The sequence below is a fragment of the Fundulus heteroclitus genome, chromosome 18 (genome assembly GCF_011125445.2).
Source record: "Fundulus heteroclitus isolate FHET01 chromosome 18, MU-UCD_Fhet_4.1, whole genome shotgun sequence".
In the NCBI taxonomy this organism is placed as follows: Eukaryota; Metazoa; Chordata; class Actinopteri; order Cyprinodontiformes; family Fundulidae; genus Fundulus; species Fundulus heteroclitus.
The window spans coordinates 3,107,904-3,118,039 of NC_046378.1; the positions used below are offsets into that span (position 1 = coordinate 3,107,904).

The following is a 10,136-nucleotide window of genomic DNA, read 5'->3' on the forward strand; positions in this document are numbered from 1 at the left end:
ATTGTCTGGTGGGATAAAAATGAGATGGAGTTGACTCCACCTGCTCTTCCAGGGTCCAGTTAGCCCCGCCCCCAAACAAGCCCCGCCCCCAAATTAGCATAATCTCACTCCTAACTTTTGATAAAAGTTGAGAGGTCCGGTAATAGGTATTTGCATTGAATCATATAAAACCTCAAAGGATTGCAGTGCAAACCAAGGCTTTTTGACATCTATTAGCTAATAGGCTGAAAAGGTTGATTGATTTCAGGTCTAGCTTGTATTTGAAGTTATACCTGTAGTCACGCCCGCCAACAGGGGGTGGGGGGGCAAACGGGTAAATTTTCCCGGGCCTTATTTGACCTGCTGCGCATGCAGCAGGGACAGCGGGGGACACAGATTCTGGCGAGGATAACTTGGAGAACCAGCACTGTGCATCCACAGAACTGATTAATGTGAGGTGGAATGTTTAGGTTTATATTTTTGTTCTAGAGAACACTGCAAATGGCTTGGCTTGGCTAGGCCTAGGTCACTTAATACTGGAACATGTTAGCTACCACACAGCCCAATCATACGTCTAGCAAAAGAAGCCCTTACCTTTCCACTAATATAGCTTTCTTTCCACCAACTTTCAGGCCACTACATTTCAACCAATGTTTCAGTTGTTCAACACTGTGCTTCTAACTTAAAGCAAGTTGAAATGAAGCTTCTGGAAAATCCTCATCAAAATGATTGGCACCGCAAACTTTGCCATTTCTCAGTTTGTAATTTGATTGTCCGACCGTCGGGGGAACTGGAGTTGATTTCTGTGAGGTGAAGCTAATCTGACCTATTTGAGAAATGCCCCATTGAGCATCAAGACATGCAGTGTGAACATAGCTTTAGAATGTTCTCTAAAGTCTGCATGTGCTATTTATTTCCCTTGATCGCCTTCTGATACAGAATCTAAGGTGAGCGGTGTCGGTCCTGACGAAGATTTACTTTTTAACTTCCTCGGTAATGTTTGTTTTAATCATTCATGCAATTGCAGAGTAATTTACATTGTTTGTAATGTGACTGCTACCTGTCTTTTTTGACTTGAACATTTAAATCTTACCAGATGTTAAGAACTATTTGCACACTCTTTAGTTTCTCAAGGAGGTGTTGTCGGTGCATTCAAGTTGAAAATTATGTTTTCATTTGAGTGTTTTGTGTGAATTCTGAGGCAAATTTCTTGATAGCACCTAAGTTTACATAAACCTTTATTTCACCAGGCAAAACATTAAGAACTGTTTCTTTTTTCCAGTCCTAGCGTAAAAGTGCTAAGCTATAAGTTAAAAATCATCCGTAGCTACTGTATGAATCAACATTTACAAAGTGGTACATTTAACTGTTTACCAACGATAAAATAAATAGCAAACTGGATTAACAAAAGCAAACAGTAAAACATAATTTAAATCTTGGCAAGGCAAGGCAAGGCAAATTTATTTGTATAGCACATTTCAGTACAGAGACAATGCAAAGTGCTTTACATGATTAAAATCCATCCATCCATCCATTTTCTGACCCGCTTAATCCCTGATGGGGTCGCCGGGATGATTAAAATACAGGAAAAAAACGGAATAAAAGTAGGAATAAAATGTAGAAACGAAATAGAACATGGAAAAATAGAAACTAAAAGCAAACATTAAAACCAGTTGGACTACAAAGTTGAACTAATAATGTTTCAGTAAAACAGTTTAACTAGAACAGTCGAAGGCAATCTTAAACAAATGTGTTTTTAATCTTGATTTAAAGAACTCAGGCATTCCGCACTTTTACAGTTTTCTGGAAGTTTGTTCCAGAAAAGTGGAGCATAGGAACTAAATGCTGCTTCTCCGTGTTTGGTTCGTGTTCTAGGTATGCAGAGAAGGCTGGAGCCAGAAGACCTGAGTGGTCTGGATGGTTGATACACTGATAACAAGTCTGTGATGTATTTAGGTGCTAAGCCATTTAGGGATTTATAGACTAACAGAAGTATTTTAAAGTCTATTCTCTGAGATACAGGGAGCCAGTGTAAGGACTTTAGAAATGGTGTTATGTGCTCTACTTTCTTAGTCTTAGTGAGGACGCGGGCAGCAGCGTTCTGGATCAGCTGCAGCTGTCTGATCCACTTTTTAGGCAGACCTGTGAAAACACCGTTGCAGTAATCAATTCGACTAAAGATAAACATGTGGATCGGTTTTTCCAGATCCTGCTGAGACATTAGTCCTTTAATCCTAGAAATGTTCTTCAGGTGATAGAAGGCCGACCTTGTAACTGTCTTTAGATGCTTTTGGAGGTTCAGGTCTGAGTCCATCACTACACCCAGATTCCGGGCCTGATCAGTGGTTTTTAGCTGAAGCAGCTGAAGCTGTGTGCTAACTTTTGGTCTCTCCTCTATTGGTCCAAATATTATTACTTCTGTTTTGTTTTTATTCAATTGAAGAAAATTTTGGCATATCCATGCATTGATTTCTTCTAGACATTTACTCAGTGCTTGAACTGGTTCATAGCACCTGGTGACATGGTGATGTAGAGCTGTGTGTCATCTGCGGCATAGTTATGGTAGCTGATGTTGTTATTTTTTATTATCTGAGCTAGGGGGAGCATGTAGATATTGAAGAGGAGGGGACCCAGGATGGACCCTTGGGGAACCTCACATGTGATTTTTGTCGTCTGGGATGTAAAGTTACCTACTGAAACAAAAAAGTCCCTGTCCTTTAAGTAGGATTTAAACCAGTGGAGAGCTGTAGCAGAGAGGCCGACCCAGTTCTCCAGGCGCTCTAACAGAATGGAGTGATCAACAGTATCAAATGCTGCACTGAGGTCCAATAGTACCAGCACGGTGGTTCTTCCACAGTCTGTATTTATATGGATGTCATTAAACACCTTGATAAGGGCGGTCTCTGTACTGTGGTGAGCACGGAAGCCAGACTGGAAAACGTCAAAGCGGCTGGTCGTAGTTAACAAGGTGTTTAATTGTTGAAATACAGCTTTTTCAATAATCTTACTGATAAAGGGGATGTTTGAGATGGGCCTGTAGTTCTGGAGTAGAAGTTTGTCTAAATTGTTCTTTTTCAGCAGTGGTTTGATAATTGCTGTTTTTAGGGACTGGGGGGAAACACCAGGGACGTGTTTATTATCTGAGTAAACTTAAAGAAAACTGTGGGTAGAACATCAAAGCAGCAGGAGGAGGAACTTAGCTGCTGAATGATCAGCCACTTTAAACTATCATCTACTGATCATAGTTTAAAGTGGCTTTGGCAAGAATGACAAATGAAACTTCTGCTACTTATCATTTCAACTTTGAACTTTTGACTTGATTTAAAAAGACCCGAATGTGCAACTGGAACACAAATGCCATTCCAACCGAAGCAGGCTCTGAGAGCTGTTAGACTTTTCAGACTTTTCTTTCTAACTTGTGTGAGAGAGTATCCTTGTCTTGTCTGGTTATCCATCTAGCTCTCAAACAAGGGGGAAAAGCAGGTAGCCAATACTCACGGCCTTCTCTGTATAGGCAGTAATATGTACAGCGTAACCAATCTCACCAAGGTACAAGAAGCTTCGACCTCTCTTAGTCAGGGGTCACACACTGGCAGATTTCTCCTGTATCAACCCACGGTCTCTCTCTCGAGGCAGAAAACTTGTTGGAACAACTTTTTTGAGTGGGACCACAGGGGGTGGGCAGGGTCCCTCAACACAGAGCCAGTCATTCAATGCAGGTGCTGTAAGCCCTGTCAGCTATATCAGCAAGATGTCTTGGGGAAATCTACTTAACATCGGAATGGAATAGACAGACGGTTTTTCTCTAGGATGGCAGCAATAAAGCATACCAAGCTCACGAAACAAAATGTTTTTTTGTCCTTTCAATCTAGGGATCTGGTGATTAGACTGGGTTCCCCTGATGGCTCGTCCTTCTTGAAGTCAGGGGCCCGGACAACACTGGTTCTTCTTCTGATGTTTGGCTTGCTAATAGTGAAACTCTCTGTCCTGGAAGTGCCTATCACATCAGCAACAGTAGCAAATCAGCAGCCATCACATACTGTACCGAACGGTTTGGTGGTGGGTTGCATTTCGAAAACCTCCTCACCTAACCTTGTTAAATTAGAAACCATGTCTCATACTTAATAATGAGACAAACTCCTCAGAAGTCAGAAAATATGAAATAAGAGAACATTCAAGAAAAATTGTCATAGGAAAAAAATGCTGTGGCATTAGAATTTAAAATAATATGTCAGTGTATTATCACATCAATAACGCCTCACTGTAATGTATGCTATAACTAATGCTTTAACCTGTCAGCTGGAAAGAATAAAATAATCAGTCTTTTTGTGATCTGAGTCTGAGTCTGTAGAGTTATCTAAATTATTATGTTCCAAAAACACACAGTACTAAAGGTAACACAACAGATGACCGGATAGGAGAATAATAACACAGTTTGGGGGTCTTATTATGATATTCTCCCACCATGCGTATGTCAAACTTATATGTACTATATTAAGTGACTCTAAAAAGCGTACACTGCCCAGTAAGAATATCAGGTTTTCATGATGTGGAAACTAAGACTTTGATAAAGAATTTAAATACTTTTTCAACTAAACCAGTAGCCTTAAACTACAGCCCTGGAGGGCCGGTGTCCTGCAACTTTTAGATGAGTCTCTGCTTCAACACACCTGACACCAAAATTAGTTTATTAACAGGGCTCTGCAGAGCTGACCTACATGTTAGTGAAGTCGTTTTGTCAGTTGCGTCCGCTGTGTAGGGCACAAGAACATCTAAAAGTTGCAGGACACTGGATTGGAGTTGGAGACCACTGAACTAAACAAACAATGCTGTTAGAAAGAAAAGAAAAAATAAATAAATATGATGTATCCCACATCTTGATAGTATTTGCCCATTGTGTCTTGGCAAAGTTCTCCAAGTCTGTCAGATTACAAAAACATCCCTTATCTCTCACAGGTGACCCCTCAGATTTTTTGTCAACATTGTGGATTCTGGCGAGGCCTTTCCAAAAATGTTGAAAGGATTCTGGCAGAGAGCTCAAGATCTTAAAGTAAAACTGATGTTTGGAACCCCTCTCTTATGTCTTCACAGGCCCCCTAGGAGGCGCACCCCACTATTTGAGAACCACTGATCTAAGATGACCCTAAAGTATAATGCAGCATACCTGCATGTTTCATTGTATGTTGTTTTTTTCTCAGGAATGTCCAGTGGTGTCTCTGTGTAAAAGATACCTTTAGGAATCATGGTTTTATCAAACTCTACCAGATGTAGCAAATGTGAGGGTGTGGTATTGACAACTCTAGGAGGTGGAACGAAGGAGATCCAGGTAAAAAATCAAGAGTACAGGGAAAGTAGATAAAATTAGTCTGAGTTAACAGGCCTGAATATCCTTGAAACAAATCCTCATTTAATTATACACTTGCTCTGTTTTATTGTATTGGATAATGGATTGGAATTAACTGAGTTACTGGAATTTAATTTAACTTCGACAGCACCTAGAATACCTTTGATTAAACTAGATTATACGTACTTCGACCTGAATGGGACCACGTCATCTTGTAAATTTCCCAGAGAGGGCTTTTGTTGTGAAGAAACAAAAACAACAGGTCTGTCTTTAACAAAAACTGTGCAGAAACACGTGAGTACCCAACATTAGCTTTAGAAGCCTAGCAGGTTTAATTTAAATGTAATTTATCGGAGTTCAAATTCAAAAATTCATAACACCGCCTCTCAAGCTTGTTCAATCTCAAACCTCTCTTTGTAGGAAAACTGCAGTCTGGCTCATCTTCACCACACCTCCTTCCTGTCATAACCCAGCTCTGTAAATATGCCCAGGGCGCGCATCAGAGATCCCATCTCCAGAGACATCCTCGTGGTCACTGAGGCAGAAAGACACTGCTGGATTTCACAAGAGGGGTTAGCAGGTGACCACAGAGGTGGGTACAGAAATGTAATTTGGATGAGCAGAATGGTTTCTCTGTCTTACCACTTTTGAGCATATTTTTTATCTACCTGATCAGATGAAAAGTAGCCACTGAAGCACTGAATCACTTGTCTTATAATAGTATTGGAAGATTTCCATTAGAACAAGGTAGGAAGGTTTTGTGATTTGTGCCAATGCAAATGGTGACTGAAGTTAAATTTATATCTACCAAAGGTTTTGAAGGTCCTTTAGCATTAAGTAGTCTTTGTTGATAGCAGCCTAATTTCAGATACAAGCGGCACACTTGACACAGGTTTGCCTGTATTACAGCCTAGACAAGCAAAAGTTGAGATCTAGTTAGGAATGGGCCAGAATCTTTAGAAAGTGGTGTATTTTCCTCTTTTTTAAGTGACATCTGGACTCTGGCTGGTGCATGATAATTCAAAATGTTGCAACTGTTTGTTGCTCTGAAGGTTTTTTTGCCTAAGGTTTGCTTTTACGAGACTCAGAAATGTATCCATTTGCACTTATTTGTGGATTTGCTAAGCTTTCTCCTGTTTGCTACGACTGAAATTGTAAAGCTTGAACCGACTGGAGCCTGATGCACTGGAACAGGAAAGTAGAAAACAATGAAAACACCACTTCTAACTAAAAAATAAGTCAGCTATGTATACATTGAAAAAAAACCTTCCACGTTCTGAGCTCCCTGTCTAATCACTAGAGGTCAAAATGATTGGAACAAAAAGAGGCAGAGAATGCCTATCAGCTTCTACTGTAAACAAACACTTGCTTTTTAGATTTACACAATAGCTCACAGAAAAAAACAACAAACAGCACAGATTTACACCATGATTTTGTGCGGCCCCTCGGCTGCATTTCAAGACTCACCACCACTGGTTGCTGGTACAGATGGAAGATTTTGGCGAAATTGCGACAGACAAGTTAAAGTCTTACAATAAAACCTTTTTTTTTTTTTTTAATAATCACACATTTTACATGCTCTTTAATTTAATTGTAAATAGGATTACAACTGTTACTCAAATGCAGACTTTAGTCCATTCAAATCTGATTGGAATTAATTTATTAAAATTGGCTAAATACAGAAAGTCTAATTTGTTTATTTAAAAGTTATCATATTTTTGTAGATCAGGTTAAAAAAAATCACAGCCATTGTTTGGATGTTATTTATTGTTTGTTGATCATTCTTTGGCCCTTGAGCGGTTTTGATGTGACAATTTTGGCCCATGAGCTGAAAAGTTTGGACACCACTGCCACAACAGGTGTCCTTAAGCATACAGTATTGTCAGAGCCAGTCTTTCCCTCCCACTGCCCTGAGAAGACAGCATTTAAACCGCAGCCCCGCACGCCTGAAACTTTGGGCAGATGATGTTAGCTTAGGCTAAAACAACCTAACATTGTTTATTTTTGTGTGTTTTACTCTATCTGTGGTCAGTACTAACAGGCCGTCAAAATAGAACTAATTTCATGCTGAACTTTCCATAGAAGTCGAGAGGTCTGAATCCCTGTTTGTCGGAAACTTGGTCCTTTCTTCCAGATAGAGTTCAGGAACTGGACAACAGAAACAGGAAAGACTATGCAAGACACTGGAGGTTAGAGACAGAAGAATAACATATGTAGGTATCCCTGGATATCAGCAGGTAACCTTTCACCAGGAAATGACCTCTACCTGAACAGACAACTAGGTGAGGAGACAGGAGGAGCACTGATTCTAAATACTCGGCAGCTGATACGGTGCTTAGCTGTAGGTGTTGCAACCAGACCGGGGAGGCTCAGCTCCACAGAGGAAGGAAGAAAACAAAATACACAACCAACACCCCAGGATCAGGGCAAATAATGAAGGATGCTGCATCTGCTTATTTCTCTGAAGGTTATGTAAGAGGATGATGTTGTTTTCATACAGAAATGCATCCGTCTGCAAAGTTATTGTTGACATTGCTTTGTTATGCAAAGCTAAATCGGTCGACTGTACAATATGTCGATTGTCTTTTGTTTGACGATGTCCCAAATTTATGGCATTGGGTGTGTTTTGCTAAAACATGTTCTCTTTTTGTCCATCTCCCTCCATCCCTCTTAATGTAAACAGAAGAATAACTGTCTTCCGTGAAACACATAAAGGATGCAAGTCAGACTTGCAGGGTCAGGATGCAAGTCTGGGAAATACACAAAGCATTTCTACAATTTTGGCTCTAGAATTTGTTTAGTAGCCTGAGAGTGTGATGTTTTATAATTAAACTGGGTACATGACTAAAATCACTATTTCTGTCTGAAATCTCCCTATAATAAAAAGCATGTTCCCACCGCCAAGTATCTCTACTCATGAGAAAATGGGTTTCTCTTCATTTTTTATATCATGTTTTCATAGTGGTAATCTTTATTGAATGTCCTCTTATAATGATGCCTACAGTTTATAGCTTTATTTTGCAAAACAACATTATGTCATTCAATATATGGCAATATATTGGCAACAATGTCAAGATCTTAAAGAAATACAATGGTTCTGTAGGAACTTCAGAGCAAAGAAAAGAAAAGTAAGAATGCTGCAAGAATCCCGATATGCAGCTTAGACAGTCGTTTGGAGAGGTAGGTTTCCCACTTATTTATTTGTTAAACTGTCATGAAGCATGGAGATGAAGGACCAGAGTACAGACAACATCTCAGCAACAGTATGAGGAGAGTAGGATGATGATTTTAATGAAAAAATACAGAATAAGCTCGCAGCGGGCTGAAGGCTAAAATCCAGAGTGTAAGGAGAGCACGGGAAAACTAATGGGGAACAGCGAGAAAGTATGTGGATCAAACTTGTCTTTATGCATTGTTTTGCTAACCACTGATTGGTTGACTTTCATTCAACCAGGTGTGTTCCTGACCATAAATGGAGTTGGGGTTTTACTTGTGTAAAAATTCATGCAGTAAGCTAGAAATCACCGGTTTCTATGTAACAAGTAAATAATTCCTTCCAGGAAGAGTCCCACTCCCAGACTGTTGTGTGCACAGACTGCTGATAACTTGTGTTTGAGCGCTCTGATACAAGATAGCTATTGGTAAATAATAACACTTGTCTCTCCAGAAGTGACCACTTTTTACACCAAAACTGGCAAATGCAAAAAAAAAAAAATTGGTGAAATTCACACTCATATAGAAGAAATCCACTTGGTAGGACAACAAGGGAAAAAAGTGGATTGTGGGGAAGGAAAGGCACTTGTTGTGGAAACTCGGAGATTGAATGGAGTGAAATAGAGCTAAAAGGTGACACAGACAGAAAGTCAATAAGTCATAACAGGATAGTGAGGAGGGATAAAGAGGGCATGAGAAATTTTAGTATGAGATGGCTGATTCTAGGGAGGGCACAAAGTAGGGGGTGTATGTGTAAAAAACATTCACAACACTAAACACATTGAGAATGGGATAACAAACAAAAACACAAAAGATGGAGCAAAGCACAAAGTTGCACAGGCAAAGTCAGTTTCGCTCATCCCCAAGAGTCAAGCTCAGCCAGCGAGAGGGCAGCCATTTATCCTGTCCCATTACCACGGACAGTGCTGTGAAATTGTCCAATAAATCAGTGTCTCTGAGATGCTGTGCTCCCCCTGCTGCCCAGCTGACCGGCTAACTGACTGACTGACTGGCTCACAGACACTCTCTGACCGAGCTGCAGTTATAGCACACACAGAGTCAGAAACAGGCCAGAGGTGGAGAACACATATACAGTGTGTCCATGAAGTGCTTTGCGGTGGCAAGCAGAAGTTTTGGGGTTCATTATAAGCAGCAGCTGTCATCGTGATTCTAAACAGAATTATTCTCACATGAGAACGGTCCTGTAACTCTGAAACTTCAGGAAATAAACCTCACACAGCAGCTCAACTCTGTTCTAATAACAAACTGCAATTTGTTATAAGACTACATGCTTGTTAAAAACTAGTTTCTGTTTTCAGTCTCTTGAAGAGAAACAGGGAGACAGTCTGTCCTTTCACTTTTCTGACGGTGGATGTCTTGCTTTGCTGCAAACTATTTGTGAATCCCAAGTAAAGGGACAGGTGAACTTAATGAGCAAGTAATTATGTGTAAATTTGTCTAAAAATGCTTAAAGAAGAAAAAAAAAACAGTACTAACCTCATAGAATGTCTTGATATCACGCGGCAAAGCTCAGTCCTAAAAGATCCAAAGATCCTTCGAAGTATTCCGCCCACCAAAGCACGAGTCGAGGTCAGCAGCA

General features: G+C 40.1%; 1 long non-coding RNA gene across 1 annotated transcript; it reads left to right on the forward strand.

Moving 5' to 3' along the window:
- Positions 1 to 5,478: 5,478 nt before the first annotated feature.
- LOC110368582 lies at positions 5,479 to 7,741 on the forward strand. Its single transcript, XR_002428206.2, has 3 exons — positions 5,479 to 5,617; positions 5,744 to 5,915; positions 7,458 to 7,741. It is a non-coding gene; the product is annotated as an uncharacterized LOC110368582 (long non-coding RNA).
- Positions 7,742 to 10,136: the final 2,395 nt, after the last annotated feature.